Raw genomic sequence first — 18,898 nt, 5'->3', positions numbered from 1 at the left:
TTGAGCATGCACTCACGCACGTGAAAGAGTGTATACATTGTACATACTATGTGTAACATATATATACTTCTATGTCATATATATTATGTAGGTTTGGAAGGAAGACTGGAAAGAGAATCCCCAGAATGTTCATTATGGTTATCTCTAGGTTTGGGATAATAGGTGATTTTTCTTGTGTGTATATTTCTATATTTTCTATCATTTAAAAAAAAAAACAATATTGACAATGGCTACTCTAGTATTTATTGAGGACTTAATTATATGCCAGGCATTGTGATAAACTTTTCATAGATAAATCTACCATGCGACTATCTTGTAAGATAGGTACTATAATTATACCCACTTTACAGATGAGGAAACTAAGGGGGCATGCCCACCCAAAGCCCATGCTCCTTTTCTGATCTTTGCCCTGGAAACCCCAGAGTCTGGGTTCCCTGCTGAAAAGGCCCCACATGGGTGGGCCTACAAAGCAGGCCCAGGGAGGAAAAGGAGAGAAGCTTCTGCCTGCTGTTCAGGTCTTCCTTTGTTAGTTAATGCTCACTCATATATGTATGTTCTGAACTGATTTCCCCTGTCCTTCTTTAACCTAAAAGGAGGAAGCGGGGTACACGGGAAGGAGCACTATGTAGAATTCTAGTCCTGGTTTGCCTGTGACCTTGGGCAAGTCACTTCCCCTCTCTGGGCCTCAGAGTTTCCAGCTGGGATTAGACTTGCTGCTCTGATGCTATATGACTCTACTCACTAAAGAGGATCTCTAAATAACTCAGGGGAATTGCTGAGAGCTGGAGTCAAGGAGTCTTCTTTCTTCAGGCCCCCAAATCAGGATATCTAGGCCCCAAGTTCTTGGAGCTGTCCAAGGCACAGATGAGTCATCCAAGGCACAGGTGAAGAAATCCATTTGTTCATGCCTGTAATGAGTTCCTATGTACTGCTGCTGCTGCTGCTAAGTCTCTTCAGTCGTGTCCAACTCTGTGTGACCCTATGGACAGCAGCCCACCGGGCTCCTCTGTCCACAGGATTCTCCAGGCAAGAATACTGGAGTGGGTTGCCATTTCCTTCTCCATCCTATGTACTACATTCACATATATATTCTTTTTGTTTTGTTTTCACCTGCATATCTTTTTAAAAAATTATGTATTTATTTTAATTGGAGGATAATTACTTTAAAATATTGTGATGGTTTTGCCATATATCAACATGGATCAGCCATAGGCATACATGTGTCCCCTTCCTCCTGAACCCCACTTCTGCTTCTCTCCTCACCCCATCCCTCCAGGTTGTCCCAGAGCACTGACTTTGGGTACCCTGAATCATACCTCAGACTCCCACTGGCTGTCTGTTTTACATATGGTAATATATGTGTTTCAATGCTATTATTCTTATTCAATACTCACTCTATGTGGGCCTCTATTTGGGTGGGTATTAAATGACTCATGATTGATTTTTTTAAATCTATAACTTTTCCAATATAACAATTTTAAGTTTATTTGTTGGTTTTTCATTTTTTATTTGGCTCAAGAAGTTTTCTGGTTGTATTTATTTATTTATTTTTGCCTTGCAGCATCTTAGTTTCCTGACCAGGGATTGAACCAGCATTCCCTGCAGTGGGAACAGGAGTCTTAACCACTGGACCTTCAGCAAAGTCCCATGACTGACCTATTGATTTCTGGAGAGAAATACATTTTTCTATAGCTTCGTTGACTGTGGGATGAAAGAAATCAAAACAAGGTTTTGTAGGAGTTCTCTTTGAACCCTCCTGGGAAGTTTAGTTTCAGAGTCAGCTTTTATTTTATTTGTCATCATCTACCAACTTGCTGAGCCTAAGTGAGGTCTGCAGGTAGCACCCAGAATAAATGGGCGTTCACAGTCTGTGTCCTCACCTAAATCCTGACCCATTTTCAATTCCGTGTACCTTGATGAGGTGGCTGCTGTGGGTGTGTATTGTCTGTAAGCGCTGGATCAGAGGTGAGAAACCTGGAAAGAAGGCCTCCCGTGAATATGCACAGTTCTGTGGAAATGAAGTGTCATGGTTCCATGACAGTTCCATGGTTTCAGCGACCCCAATTCAAATCCTGACCTGGGGTCCACAGATCCCATATGACGGAGCCCTGCCCACTTCTCCAATCTCACCCCGACTCCACCCTCTAGCGTCCTCAGGTCCAGTGCTCTGGCCTCCTTTGGCCTGCAGAGATACACCCTGGGAACTTTGTCATTTCTGTCCCTTCTGCATTGTATGCTCTTCCCCTGGATTTTCGGATGCCTAGTTCCTTCTGGAGTTGACATTCAGGTTTCCCCAAAAAGGCAAAGGCCTGGTTTGTTTACAGAGAGTCTCCAATACCTAAAATAGAGATTGCCACATTTATATCCATAAATATTTGGTACATGAATAATTCTTCCAGTAACCATCCCTGAGGTCTGCCTGGAGGAAGGAGCATGTGAGCTGGGCCCCAGACTCCAAGCAGCTCACTGGACCTCCCTTCCTCTGGCCTGCTTCACATTTTTTCCTTCCAAACACACGCTCTTTCCCAGGATGACCTCATCTATGCATGTGCTCGATTTCAGCTACTATCTTTGCTCAGGCCTCTCACCGCGACGCCGGTTCACCGTCCCTCCCTTCCCCTCTCTTTGTCTGTTCTCAGCTGTCCTATTTCTGGCGCTTAATTACAGTCCTGCTATGCAGACAATGACGATGCCATCATTCTCAAAAGATGATTGTGTCTGCTCGCTCTTTTGTCCCCAAGCAGAAAGACGGCAAGACTGTCCGGGTCATAAAAATGAGTGCAGTGTTAGTTAGAAACCATTTCAAAAAGCACTTGTGCGATGCTGTCTGTCACCACTGTGCTCATGAGGCTCACTCAGATGGCACAGAGAGCTTCTGAGCGGCTCTGCACAGGATGTCTTATTAAACTAATTACAATTTTTAGACCAGAACTCTTTTTTTAAAGAAGTTTTTAAAACAGGTTTTGTTTTGTTTTGCTTTGGTTTAAAGGACAGGAACTAGCTTTCTTCCAGCCAGGAGCAAATTTAGTTACTAAATAGTTTGGGTGGGAAACATGCTCTTGGGTTCAAGTCCAATTTAGGTCTTGGCACACAGAGCTGTTGCCTTCACTGGACACAACAGGCAAGGGGCCAGAGCCTCAGACTTTTCAAGGGCCTTCAAAAATCTTTGTGACCTGGTGGGGCGGGGGGCGGAATCAGTGGCTGCCAAAGGAAAATAGAATCCTATCTGTTGAAAATGAATAAATAATGTTATACACAAAACTAGAAACTTCTTTCCCATTTTGTATAGCAAAAAAAGAAAAGAAAAAAGTTACATCTAAGGTAGGATTTGAGTGTGTACTTGATACAACACAGGAAGGAGCAAAGCAAAGTAGACAGGTCCAGTCTGTGGATACGTCTCAAAAGCCTTCCTGCTAAATAGGATCACCATTCTCTGCCTCTCCCCCTCCCCAGTAGCCACTTGAATGCTCGGGGAAGAAAGCTTTTGTTTTTACTCCTTTATCATAAATTGGTGAGCTTAAACTTCAGTGGCAAGAGGAAGGTTTAAGAATTAAAACGATGAAAACTTCTAAAATCTTTCTTTCCAATAGGACGGTAATTGTGGTAATAATCCCCTTTGTTATAGAAGCTACTGTATTATGCATGACCTTGACTTCTATTATGTACTGTTACCTTTAACTCAGAATCTATAACTCAAGGGACTATTAATTATCTCACCCTAAGTGTCGGTCCGAATGGGGGACTTTCTGGAGAAGTAAATGCCACATCGATATGAAGTGGAGCCCCTCGGTAGCTTGATGGTTGTTATCAGTGATTAGAGCTCAGCAGCCCACGGTCAAAGCCTTGAGATTATTCCTGCCTAGCTTCCCTTGCCACCTCAAACTTTTCTCATCACTGTGACCTCTATCTGGGATTTACCCTAGGTTGCAAAACAAAATTTTACATACATGGTTTAAACACTCCTACTTTTTCATCAACCATATCCCTGGGGTGTGCTCTGCTGCTCAGAGTTGTATAAAAATAAAACATTGTTTTCAAATATTTCCTTCCTTGGGGTATTTTTTTCCCCCAGTTTATGGTTTGTCCTGTGGAATTTTGTATTCTCATTTTCCACCCTTTATGATCCTTGGGATAGAGAATGTGAATGAAGCTTTATATCTAGTTTAATAAATGTTGACTCTGCTATGTTGGGGGAGACACAAAGAAGAGAGTTTTTAAAATGAGCTAGAAATCAAGCAAAAAGAGGGCATTTCCTTTGCCATCTTTTTCTTAAAAGGGCGAGCCCGAGCCAATCTTCTGACTACTCGGCATCCGTTGGAAATTTTATCCTTCGATTTCAATCTTCGGTTACAGCCAAGGAACTATTCCGAGAAGTTCTCAGCAGTGTTGACTAACCCCAGAGCAAAATTTCCATTTTCCCCTTGCTAATGCCCTAATTGAATTTAGGGGGTCGGTTATGTCTTGCATAGGAATCTCCCCCACATCAATGGCATACATTCAAAAAGAGTCTTAGGGAGTGGATCAGATAAATATGGGCTGCAAATGTGCTGATTTACCCCAGCTTGTAAAACAAAACAATTTACGTATACAATTTAAACATTCTTTCTAGTTTTTCATAAACCACATCCCTTGGGTGTATAATTGAGATTTCCTTGCCACCCAGAAGATAGCAAGATAGTCCGCTGGGCTTTGTTCCTCTTCTGCAGGAGGGCGGCTGGAGCTGTGAGCTGCTTCTCAGAAAGGAGCTGCCGGCAGCTGCAGATTGGAGTTTGTCAGATGCTGGACGCGGCCGGCGACGCTAGGGAGCAGACTGACACAAGGATTATGGGTGTGCTGCAGACGCCCCGTCTGAAGAGGCAGAGCTGCTGCAAAGAAAAGCGTTGTCTGTTTCCTTCTTTATCTCAGTTCTGTCTGTTGCCACAGAGAGGGAGAGAAAAGAGGGAAGGAGGGCACGTTTCACGCTCAAAGGCTCCTGCCAGCTTGAGCCAAACTGATCAGAGTCCTCGCATAAAATTCAAGCTGAGGAGGAGCCAGAGGAGCAGGAGTAGGGGATATTTTTGTCACTTGGATCTCTCATGTCTGAGTCCTAGAGGATGGGGTGTAGGTCTTCCCACAGGTAAGGCTGTGGCCTGTCCTAAGACCTGAAATCTACATCTATGACCAAGGCATGTGGGCACCTTTCTCCTAACTGAAGTCAGAATAACCTTAGCAAGCCGGCTCATTCCAATCGCCAGTCAGGAGAGGAATGAATGAGTGGAAAAAAAAAATCACAAGTCAGAATATCACAAGAGATGACTTAGGGTGCCAAGTGGGAAAAGCCAGTGGTAGAATTTCACAAGGACATCTAGTGATACTATGCTGACTTATGGGGCCCTATCTATTTAGTAAGAAGAGCATAGAACTAAGGACAAGAAGGAAACAAACAACATTCAACCCAGGTTGTAGAGAGGGAGAAGGGAAAGAAGAGAGGTTGAGACAGAAAGGGGGAAAAAAACTTTTCTGTGCATTGATTTATTTGCATTAAAATAATCTGATGCAAATATGACACTAGCAATTTTTTTCCTTTCTGGGTTGCGAAAGCCTGTTTGTTTTTATTATTCTCAGTGCTTTTTCTGTTTTAAGTAATTTTTGTAAAGGAAAAATAATCAGCAATATGAGCCTTGTAGACCCCAGACAGAAGTCCACTTTCAACATAGCTCAGGCCTTGGTTCCCTAAGCCACTAAGTCAGACTAGAGCTCAAAAGTTGTAGGAGTCGGTCGCCTTTATAATTTTAAATTGCACCATTTGGGTGTAATTGAGTCACTTTTCTCCACCCCCCACCCCCGCCCATCTCCTTTTAGTCAAATTAAACTTATTGATTAGAACCCATTAGTATGTAATGGATTGTTAATTTGACTCTTTTTACAAATCATATTTATCTGCACCAATAAAATATTTGGATTTAATATTCATCTGTCACATTTATGGTGATGTTGATTGAGGGCCAGGCAATTTGAAGTGAAAGCAGGCAACTTGTCCTTTACTCACACAAGGGAAAATGCACAATTAGCTCCATGAAGTCTCCCAGAGGTGGAAAGCTTAAATGTAAAGAAAATTTGAGAAAAAGAGAGTGAGCCCCCCCAACTCCTGTCTTTTTGCTCTAAGCTCAAAACTCCATATCGTGTTTGCATACTTCTCAGCAATAGAGCAGAACTGGGGTACCCCAGTGTGGTATTCAATTTATTTATAATGGTGTTGCAAAGTCTGTTAGGAAGAAGAATCAGATTTTTGGTAAACGTCAATTGAGCAGTGGCCTCTTGTGCTCATTTCGTCTACTAAGGAAAAATAGAACCCAGAGAAAGATCGATTTGATTCCTTGTCTTCTTTTGCTGGCAGAAGGCACTTAGCAGGCAGCTGTTTAGAGGGAAAACATGAATATATTTTCTGTATATTGCAAATATATATGAACTGAATACCTGCTACTGTGTATCGAGTGCCTCTTCTCTGCCTGGCTCCTGGGGTGATGATAAACATATTTAACAGCTAGCACAGCATCAGCACCCACCAACTGGAGCGGAAGCCAGCCGAAAACAGAACAGCTGGGTAAGTCTGGTAAGTTGCGCTACTGTCCCAGCTGAGTTTCTGTCCGGCTTGTTTCTTGAACAGGAAATACTACCTCGAAGTTCCTTTAATGCTCAATTATAGGAGCTGTATTTGCCTAGGCTAGTGATGTGTTTGATTATTTTCTTTCTTTCTTTTCTTGCTTTTAAAACATTCTATTTTATTATTTTTTAACATTTCATTTTTATGTTTGTACCCAGTCCTAATGCAGGCGGTTTTTCGGTTGTGTTGTTGTTTTTGTAGGCTATCCTAAACCTTTGGAGAAGCAGGAAGGCTATACGTTTTAAATAAATAAAAAAGAAACACATGCTTTTCCTGATCCTGGCCAAACCCTATTACAAAGGGAACCAAGGCACCGTCAGAATTCCTTTGTTGTTCAGGGGTTGCCCTATCAATATTGTATAAAGCAAGCAGGTCATTGGCTGGGCCTCGAAATTCTATTTGTTATTTCAAGGGTTTGGGGTGATATTTGTTGTAATGAGAGCCAATCTGTAAAAATAAAATTTTCTTTTGCAAGGTGGCAACAAAAAAAGGCTTGCACAGCCAGTCCAGGCTATGACAATATTTAGTCTGTAGTCTTTGCAGACAAAGAACTTGGCTGGTCATCATTAATGATGGAATGCATGATGGCTACAACTTTTTTGACAGCCAGCTTCTGTAGAAACTCTACGCAGCCTATTGTCAACTCATTTTACAGAGTTCAGGAAATTTCCATTTGTCACCTAACAGTCATGTGTAGGAAGCAGGGTGCTTTGAACACAAATTAAGATTTTTTTCAATATCTCTTAAAAATTTCTGTTCTTTCAACAGTATGAAATGACCTAGTTTTTGAAGCAATGACCTTTGTGAACAACAACAACAACAACCAAAACAGAACTATTAACATTGACGTTTTCATATTCAATACCATCATAATATTTTTTTCTCTAAGAAACCCAACCCCCTTCCTAAACAGTCATTATTCTAGATAAGTGTGTGGTGAGCCAGGATATAGAGCGGAAGTGGGAAGTTTCCCTGGACTCAGCAGAAATTTGGTGTCAGAAGCAGAAATAGCCTCTTGTAAGTGCTAGGCTAAGAGTCGTGTAGTTCTTCCTTTACTGGCCAGGTTGTAGGGGATAGATTTTTACACGAATACGTTATGACTCCGGACTGAACTGTAAAATCCTAGAGGACAGGGAATAGATTTCATTTGTTTATTCCTCTCTGCAGGCCCTAACGACATAAGTATTTGTTGGTTTTATGGTAGACTCGGGGATGAGAAATGTCTTTAAAATCTTGACCAAGTTACTTCAAATTCTGGCAATGCTGCTTTATCATCTCTGGACTGAGATAGTAATATTTTGAGGATTATTGAAATGTTGGGCAATTCTTGTGCTATTTGGCTGTTGTAAGGAACTGAGAAACAAGGCAAAAACATTTATAAAATACATAATAATGATTTATACAGTAAGTTATACTCCCTTAGGCAAAGATGTTATATAAACCACAAAGTATTTGGCTACAGCATCATTTAAGACATCTTAAGATGCTTAAATACCATGAGATTTATAAATATTTTAATAGTTAAATGAATTTAACTTTGAAAGTTACCTAATATTCTATGAGGTTTGAGGTTGGAACTTGTTTTTCTTTTTTGTATTTGAATGTGCTTCATTCAGGTTGATGCAAGCAAGTTAGTAGGGGTACTTAATGGCATATCATAAAGGATTTAACTTAATTCCACCATAATGAATTAATTCTCCCAGTGACACTGTTTTCATTATAGATTTAATGACATCACCTTGGCCAAGATTCAGGAATTTAGAACTCTAAGTTCCCTGAATTATATGAAAACGAAAATGGAAAGATGATTCTTCTTTCTGCCTATGTGTACTCCAGCTGTGGATAAGAGTACATGGGGAATGTCTATTATTTTGAGTAGTTGAGTTAAAAATAAAACTCCTAACACCAGTGAGGAAATCGGATTCCGCATTCTCTTAAATCGTCTTCAGGGACATTCATTTTACAAGACATAAGCCCAGAAGAAGAAGAAAGCCCTAGTGTTTCTTTTCATTTGCTTATGTCATGATATTGGTTGTAAGCATAAAAGGATAAATATGTGATCTCAAATCATAATTCAGGAACAAGTTCTCGCCAGCTAAGGAAAGGGGGCGCGGGTGCAAAAAATATGCATTTTCAAGGACTGTGTTTGATTTCCTTTTGGATTTGTTTATTTTGTGGAATTAGAGGGATGGTGCATCCTATTTTTACGGGCTTGTATTGTTACCCCAGGAATGTTTTGGCAGATGCAAAATTAGAAACAAATTTTGCACATTCTCCAGTGCCCTTCAGGCCTTAAAGGACAGGAACAAAGTGTGGTGGTTTGTCATCAGAACTCCAGGAAGCCGCAAGGAAAGAGGGCTTAGGCACCAAATTGTTCAAAATGGGAAAGAAATGAAAAACGTACAGCAGATGCTCGCAGCCCAGAGTGTGAACCTCGGGAAGAAGGGAGCACCAGTAATGCTAATCGGTCTTGAACAATGGCTGTTTGCATGGAGACAGAGCCCTGTTTCCCTCTGATTCTGTTCTGTAGACATCGTTCCAGGATTTGAAATTGATAATTGTAGACACAAAGATACACTTGGCCCAATTTGCCAGCCTATTGGAGTCATGGGTGTCACCCTGCATGTCTACATGTGTGCAGATGGTTCCTGCCGGCTCCAATAAAATTGGAAAACACAGAATCCATATTTTATTTTTTTCCATCAGACTATTGAAAGGGGCTGGTTGTCAGTGTTCTGGGTGTTGAAATGAGAAGTGTTATGCTGAATTTTTTTTTTTTTCCAGAAAAGTTCCTTATGTTTTTAGACCAGAAACACGATCAAATCCAGTTATTTGGACTAAAATTCAGGGGCAGAAAAATAGAGCCGATCAGTAGATCACTAAATAGAAAATAAAGCCATTCACTAAATCAAATCTGAATTAGTGAATGCTTTAGCAGAACAGATACAATTTCTAAGTTCCTTATGTAAATAGAACTTTTGCTTTAATCACTTAAGTATTTGTTAACACAGTGATTTCCAAACATCATTCAAGCACCAACTTTGTTTTTTGTCAGATCCAAGTATAACTTATACTATTATTTACCTATTTTTCTATTCAAACAGACTTAATTTTTAATTAAGTAAATTTATTTTTAAAAGGGAAGTTTGCATCACTTCTATAAATGGAAAAAAACTCACTAAAGATACCACTTACTACCAATAGAAAGTAACCATCAAAATAATTGTTACTTGCCTAAGGCTTTCTGAGCCCCAGGCTTTCTCTTTCTTCATTAAAAAGGGGGATTATCCTGTGTCCTATGTCAGAAAGGTGCTGAAGATGTGCTAGGACCAATGGAGAATATCTCTTTGATAATCAGAAGGATGTAAAGAACAGTGAAAAAAGGACTGAATGATTTGACTCCACTCAAAGTGCTCACAGTGGTCCCATTCCTTTGGGCTGGACCCGGAAACTAGTTTGGCTTTTAGATGCTTGCCTGTTGGGTAAGAAAGTACTTGCCCATCAGAATGATTACTTACCTGTTATTTTCCTAGATATGTGCTGAATTTTGTTTCATAGGAGTTTGGAAGATGGTAGGCTAACTGAAAGTTACCTTTTATTGAGTTCTTGTTATGTGTGTGGGCACAGTGATAAATGTTTGCAATGAGATCTCAGATTTAACCCTCACAGTAAATCTAATTACACAGGCATCCCACTTAACAAATGTGGAAACTGAGGTCAAGAGAAGTTAATCAGCCCCAAATCATACAGGACACAATCCAATTTAGGCTGCCTACAGTGTAGGAAGTTTTAATTCTATATTTTACAACAAATAAAGCTTATTTTTATTTGGTATTTTACTCATAGGGCAATATAATTCCCTTCTATAAAAAGCTCCCTTTTATATTGGTCAGCTATTGCCACAGCAAAGCTGTGTAATAAGCCATGCCTAAACTCAGTGACTTGCAATAATGATCATTTATTATTGCTCATACATTGAAAGATTCTGCTTTAGGATGCAGCAGTTGAGACAGCTCTGCTCCATGTCTCTCTTTCTCCTCCTGGAACCAGCAGGCTAACCAGAATATGATCTTAGAATGATGGCAGAGGGGCAAAACGGCAAGCCTATCTTTGCAAGCACAATCAACCAAGCACATTTCAAGCCTCCAGTAGCATCAGTGAACATTGTATTGGCCAAAGCAAGTCACAGGGATGAACTCAAAGGGCAGAGAAATATACAACAAATATGTGATGAAAGGCATGGACATGGTGGGGTGTGGTGGGGTGATGAATCTGGGTCAATAATGTAAACTCCACTCCCTCTTTGTTAAGCACAAGAGGAGATCTCTTTCTGTGACTTTCCTGGTTATTTGTTTATCTTCTCACATACAAAGAGCATCTCAATGCAGTCCCAGTTCAATAGCAAAACTATTGAACTAGAGAAAGGAGAAATGTTCTAATTCTACATACCTAATGTAGTTCTTTTGGCTTCCATCGTAAACTTAAAGTTCAAGAAGAGAAAAATGCCTTTTCCAGGGCAAAGAATGAGTGGGTGGTGGGGCAGCTGACCCAGATTTCCCCACTCTCATCTAGCAAAGCTTCCACTTTGCAAAATCAATGAGGTCAGAATCAGGGAGATTTTCTTGAAGATTTTTCAAGTAAACAAGGGAGTTATCACACTCACAGAGAACAAGATGTCTTATTTGAATTAAAAGAACAACACAATAAAAATGTTTGGAAAAGTTACCATAGAGATATTTTGGATTCATCCCGCCATTGTGTCTAAAATTAGATGTTACCCATGATGAACTGGCAGGTGGATTATTTACCGTCTGAGCCACCATGGAAGCCCAGCATAAGCTTACATTTCAGTTAATACTTTGAGATCGATTTGTACTGCTTTACTAGAACAGTCTTTTGGACTCTGTGGGAGAGGGCGAGGGTGGGATGATTTGGGAGAATGGCACTGAAACATGTATATTATCATATGTGAAATGAATCACCAGTCTAGGTCCGATGCATGATACCCAATGCTCGGGGCTGGTGCACAGGGATGACCCAGAGGGATAGGATGAGGAGGGAGGTGGGAGGGGGCTTCAGGATGGGGAACACATGTACACCCGTGGTGGATTCATGTCAATGTATGGCAAAACCATTACATTATTGTAAAGTAATTAGCCTCCAATTAAAATAAATAAATTTATATTAAAAAATAAATAAAATAAAATTCTCATTTGGGATAAAACATTTTCGAATAGGAGTTAGTATCAAACAATTAAATACCATTTTAAAGTAAAAAAAATATTTTAAAAACAAAAATATTAGTGAAGTCATTTACATCATGCCATTTCAAATATGCTAGTTTTGTTTACCCTCAGGCATGGAAACATTTTCATTTCGCATCTTGATGGTACTGCCTTTTATTTTCATGGATGAACAAAGTTCATCTCATTTGGGTATGATTGACTCCTTCCAAAGCTAGAAAAAAAGCAGCATGCCCACAAGGGAAGAAACATCTGTCTTTTCCAAGTACTGAGGCTTTGCAGAGAAAATCATGGTCCTTGCCCAGGCAAACCCTCCACAGTGCATGGTGGCGGATCCCAAGTCTGGAGCAGGCGGAGGGGTCATTGGCCTGCTCTGCCCACCGCACCGTTGGTCCCATCTTTCACATGCCCAAGTGCTGAACACTCTGTCTGTGCAGTAAAGTATTTGGAATCCCTGCTGGAAGACATAGACTACAATTTTTGAGGCAGAATCAGAGAACTTCCAGAGCTGAGAAGCTCTGAGAGGCCGTCTGGTGTGAGATCCTCATTTTTGAGTGGGAACAGAGGCCCCCAGAGATGAAGTGTCTGGCCCTTGGTAGCACAGCTCGTCGGCGGCTGAGCCGAGGCTGGATCTGCTGACGTTATTTATGAAGATATCGTTCTGCTTTCCTTAGGGAGGGCTCCTTGAGGGCTGGGTTTCTGCTGATTTCATCTCTGTCATCCTTATTAACTTATTAGTGTCTCTAGGACTGACACAAGGATTCCCTGCTGCTCTGTGAGTTGTTCCTGGGGCACGGAGGACAGTCCCACGCAGCTGTGGGAAGGGCTGATACATGGGAGCTGCAGCCAGCCCTTACTGTGTAACATTTTGTGGTTTTAAGAAACGTGTTAGAGATTGGAATTGTGTGCCTCTGACTCAGTAATTCCGTATTCCCTCTGGGAATGACTTGAAAAGAAACGACATAGTAAAAATAAAATTGAAATATTAAAGCACAAAGATGTTCATGACAGTGATTTTTATCACAGCACAAGGTATGTAGCAAAGCAAGGTCCAGCAATGAGGACTGATGAAGTAAATGGTGTCTTGTGTTGTCATTTCAAGGATTCAAGAACATATGAGATAATATTAAATAGAAGATAAAAAGCGAAACTGTATAGACCCTATGATTAGAACACGAAAAAGCAATTTATTTTCTTAAAAAAGTACAACCCCAAATCATGAATGTTATGAAACTAGAAAAAATCATTGTCTTGGATTGGGTAGATTGTAGGTAATGGATTTTTAAAAACTCTATCTAGTAGTTTCTCTGTTTTGTTTAATGAGCATTTCTTATGGAACAACCAGCTTCTATTTCCAAATAAAAATCATACTGATATTTATTATATCATTTGATAACTGCAGCCTCCTAACAGCCTAGGTAAAGCATGCTTTATTACTTCTCATTATATAAACAATGCAAATGAGGCTCGAAGATTTTTTTTAAAAGCTCAATTCTTCTCAAGTGTTAATCGTTCAGTCGTGTCTGACTCTTTGTGACCCCGTGGACTGTATCGTCTGCCAGGCTCCTCTGTCCATGGAATTTCTCCAAGCAAGAATACTGGAGTGGGTAGCCATTTCCTTCTCCAGGGAATCTCCCCAACCCAGGGATCAAACTCTGGTCTCTTGCATTGAGGGCAATTTTTCTAGCGAGTGTTGGAGCTGAAATTCATAAGATTTCCAGACTCCTGAATGGATGTTCTTACACAGCCCGGTCTGCCTGTTTGGTGTTTGCCCTTTAGTTTTACCCAACAGCACAGCACGCTTTGTGGCAACTGGGAGAAACCAGCACTTGGTCCTGTTATATTGGCTGGGTAAGTTTTCTTGTTCCTCTACATGCTCTAATAATGTACCTCTTAGTAGCAAGAAACTAGCTCTCTTGGGTAAGGAACTCACTAGAAAAGCTCTTTTTTAAACAGTTTTCTCAAACCCTGGAGCAGACTGTCTTAGAAACCTTAGGAAGTGGTGGTGGTGGTTTAGTTGCTAAGTCGTGTCCAACTCTTGCAACCCCATGGACAGAGGAGCCTGACAGGCTACAGTCCATGGGATTCTCCAGGCAAGAATACTGGAGTGCATTGCCATTATTATTATCATTGAGATTATTGTGATTATTACTATTCCCATTGTCCAGATGGGGAAGCTGAGGCCCAGGGAGCCTAAGCAACTAATTCTTTCAGGTTTACCCACTTAGGAAGATGCATCACTGACAACTCTCAAGTCCACTCCCTTGGCTACTCTGCCAGGATCTTCCAAATATATCTGATAATAAGAAGCCCACGTGGTTATGTAAACACACAGATTTCCATGTCTCTTCTATCAATCATGATTCAGTGGTTCTGGGGAAGGCCTGGGAATCTGGATTCTTAGTGCCTCAGCTGATTCTCTTGATCATATAACTACAACTGTCTCATTTTTAAGATACCAAACCCAGAGTCTGCCTGGCAAACACAAATGATTCCTGTTTCTCTATTCCTACACCTGAACTCAGGTCGTGCTTTTAAAATGTGAAGTCAACTAAACCCCATCTTTATGTCCTGGGGGACAGCCTGGTTGCTTCCTTCTCATTCAAAGAAAATGGTAGGCTATAAATTCAGGGTGATTGGGTATTTTTGAGAATACGTGTGAAAAAACCCCAAGCAAATTAAACCCAAAGATTCATAATTGCCATTGGGCCTCACTAAAGTTCTACTCAAATATATCAAAGTTTCAGAATATTCATTAGCCCTCCTGTCTTCGAGGAGGGAGTGTTGTTATTGATGCTGCTGTCTTTTAATTTTTAAAAAATTCTCATCCTATTACCATGATTAAGATAAAGAATTTATTTGAGATGACACAGTGTGGTAAAAAGTGAGACGAGGGTATCTGAGTGCTCCTATGAAATGGCTGTGTGCCCTGGAGAAAAGTATTCCCCAGACTCCATTTTCCAAACTGTAGAATGGGAGGTTCTCTCTAAAGCCCCTGCTCTTTATGAATTAAACAAACAAAATAAAACTAAATAAATGAATAAATAGAACCGATAGCACAAAAATAAAACCAAAGATGGCTGTTCTAACTTGGAACAGCATGCTCATCTCAAAAACCCCACCTGGTGGGTTGCCGCTGATGTATTTTTCTGAGAAGATATACAGCAGATGTTCTTTGGGACCCTCTTTTGTGTCAGGCAATTAAGACAGGAGCTGAGAAGAAAATACCGAGCCTCCCTAATCTCACCGAAAACAAAACCAAACAGAATACTCTGACTTTAAAGTGTTTACAGTTTAGGAAGGAGAAAGACACTAATGAATCACATAAATAATGAGACATATTACAATATCAATATTGTATATTATGCCAACAATAGGCTAATTATTTAAATAATATTGGAACAGGGGTGAGTGCCATGAGAAAGAGAGGTTTCCTGGAGGAGGTAAGGATGGATCTGAGAATGAAAAGGGAAGTGGGAACATAGGGCTCATTGGGCCCTAAAACATAATGGTTGTCAGTCAAATCTGACTTTAAATAAATGGAAACTCCACAAAGAAAAATTAACCCCAAACAGAAGTAATTGTTGTTTATAATCAGTAAATTTGCCGCAATTCCAAAAATTCTGAACCTGAGCCAACTCTCGAAATCTAATAACTATATTTTGGGGAATTTTGCAAGTGGTTTGTTTCACACAGCCATTATTAAAAATTAGACTATTTAACTTTTCAATTAAGTAAATCATACTCAAAAGAAAGGTAATATATATTTAAAGGTCATCACTTCCTAATTATTATTACCATATTGCTGATCTTGAGATTATTACTATAGCTGTGTGATGGAAATGCTACGTCAGATGTGCTATTCACTCTGCCTCTTTTCCCAACTTCATGTTCTGTGATATATTGGTAGCTGGAAATTGACTAGAGTAGGAATATTTGGGCTTCCCACGTGGTGCTAGTGGCAAAAACCCTCCTTCCAGTGCAGGAGACACAGGTTTGATCCCTGGGTTGGGAAGATCCCCTGGAGGAGGGCTTGGGAACCCACTCCAGTATTCTTGCCTGGAGAATTCCATGGACAGAGGAGCCTGGCGAGCTATAGTCCATGGGGTTGCAAAGAGTTGGACATGACTGAAGCAACTTAGCATGCACTCAGGGGTATTTATCTAGGAATCAGCCGACAGTAAGAATCAGAGCTTCCTTTTTCTCTACCCTACAGAGCCAGCCAGTTGTTAAACCAATGCACCACTGCCTGGAGCTGCCCTTCAGAGCTGCTGACTCCAGCTGGCCATCGAGTCATGAAGTCCAATCAGTCAGCCCACTGCAGTGTGAGGACCAGTTGGTGGAGCTCAGTCCCCAAGGACCCAGAGTGGCATCCGGTTGCTTTAGAAAGGCAGAGTTGAACCTCGGTGAGGACGAGCACAGGACAGAGATCACTGCTGTGCTTCTAGGGCATTTGAGGCTCGGTCTGACTCTGTCTGAGCTGGCATCGTTGGGCACTTTGCTGTACTGTAGGTGGCCCTGCAACAGAGGTGAATGAATGAATCAATATTTCTTCAGGACTTGGAAGCCAACAAAGAGGTAAAGAGGAGGGAGTCTGTAAGGAGAGAGAATAAAAGGAGAGATCTGTGGCAATTTCCTCCTGGGGAAGTTTAATAACTACTATTTAAAATAATAAAGTCATTCATTGTCATGGTTTAAAAAATTCAAAACCAGAATTTATGAGGAGGGAAAAGTAGCCCCCTTCTCCATCCATTCCCCTAGCTGTGGTTTCCCTAGGTAGCCTTCCAGACATTTCCATGGAAATGCAAAATTTCTCATTCTCTTCCCACACCAACTTGCTATGCTGTTCAGTAACTTGATTTTGCCTCTTACTCACTTAATGATGGGGCCAGGCTCTTCAGAGAGGCAGCGCAGCCTAGTGTTTAGAGCATCATTCTGGAGTCAGACTGCCTTGGCTCACCAGCTACCAGCAGTATAACCCTGGACAAGTTCCTCTCCTTTCTCAGTTTTCTGATCTGTAAAACTGGACCAGAGTGAAAGCACCTGTTTCATAGGACTTTATGAGCTATCTGTGATAAATACATGTCAAGCCTAAGGGCAGAAGTGACACCTATTAACTTTTTATATCAGATCATTTCTTTCACTTCATTTTTTAAGTCACCTACTATTCCATTATATGAATTTACAAAACTATATTTAAGCAAGCTCCTTTATATTTAGGTTATCTCCAGCTTTTTGCTACTACAAACAATGTTACAATATAATCACACAAACATATTTGCACAATTGTGTCAATTTATGCACGAGAACAAAATTCCTGAGAGTTAAACTACTGGGCCAAAATTTAATAGCTATTACTAAAATTATGTGTTTCCCTGGTGGCTCATGGTGAAGAATCTGCTTGCCAATGCAGGAGACGCAGGTTTAATCCCTAGGTCAGGAAGATCCCTGGAGAAGGAAATGGCAACCCTCTCCAGTATTTCTGCTTGGGAAATCTCATGGACAGAGGAGCCTCATGGGGTACATACAGTCCATGGGGTTGCAAAAGAGTCAGGCACAACTTAGCGAATAAAACAACAACTAAAATTACTCCAAATCAGTTTACAACAAATATATGTACCCCAAAAAGAACATCAGAATGTCTGTTGAATTTCAAAGGCAATAACTGTAGGCATTATCCAATCTTCTCATATTTGGATAATCCACTCACTCTTATCCAATGCAGTGAGTGAAAAGTATCTTATTGTTTACATTTTTCAAATTACTGATATGTTTAATCATCTAGTCACATTTTTATTACCCATTGGTAATTCTTTAAAAAACATGTAATGTTTATGTATTTTGCCCTTTTCTTTATATTTTTGCAGTTTGTTTTCTGATTTATTTTTAGCCACACAAAATATTTTTATGTAGTCAAATTTATCAATCTTTAACATAATAGTGTCTGGGTAGTATGCCATATATGAAATAACCTTCTTCTGCCTTTTTGTTAAAACACAATTATTTAACTTTTCTATTTTTTTATGGTTTCACATTTGATATCTAAATATCTGAGACATCTGTAAAAGTTGTAAAATGTGCATTAATGATTAATTTCACTTTTTCCAAATGTTTAGCCAGTTTTCTTAGCACCATTTATTTAATAAACCATAGCTTCTCCATCAATTTAAATGACACTTTTATTATATGTAAGACCCCTGTATATATTTAGCTTGGATTTTTTTTAATTCATTGATTTGCCTCCCTTGTTCTGCACCAGGACCATACTGTTTTTATTATTGCAGCTTCATAACATCCTTTAATATCCTATCGTGCTAGTTCCCCACAATATTTTTTATTTTCAGAATTTTCCTGGGAAATCTTATAAGATTATTTTTCCATATGAATTTTGATATCCTTATGTCAAGGTACTCCAAAAAAACTCAATGAATGCTTAATTAATAATCACTTCCTTGATGCATATATTAATTAACTCAGTGAGGGAGGTCCTTTTACAGTGTATACATATATCAAATCATCACACTGTACACTTCAAATGCCACAATATTATTTGTCAATTGTACCTTAGCGAAGCTGGGAAAAAATAATTACTTCCTTTTTTGAAAAGCTCTTTCTGACCCACTTTCTCTTTTATGCTTCACAATAATGTTGGGAATCCCTCTTTATAGGTAAAAAATCTGAGACTCAGGGAAATAATGACATTTGCCTATGGTCCCCCAGCTGACACAGAGGCAATGTCCTAAGACTCAATTCCAGGTTTTCTTTTTCTTTTTTTAATGCATTAAGATGTTTATTTGGACTTCCCTGATGGCTCAGACAGTAAAGCGCCTGCCTACAATGCAGGAGACCCGGTTTCAATCCCTGAGTGGGGAAGCTCCCCTGGAGAAGGAAATGGCAACCCACTCCAGTACTCTTGCCTGGAAAATCCCATGGACGGAGGAACCTGGTAGGCTGCAGTCCATGGGGTCGCTAAGAGTCAGACACGACTGAGCGACTTCACTTTCACTTTCAC

This window comes from Bubalus kerabau, chromosome 17, assembly GCF_029407905.1.
Source record: "Bubalus kerabau isolate K-KA32 ecotype Philippines breed swamp buffalo chromosome 17, PCC_UOA_SB_1v2, whole genome shotgun sequence".
Taxonomy (NCBI): domain Eukaryota; kingdom Metazoa; phylum Chordata; class Mammalia; order Artiodactyla; family Bovidae; genus Bubalus; species Bubalus kerabau.
Note: the sequence above shows the minus strand (reverse complement) of the source record.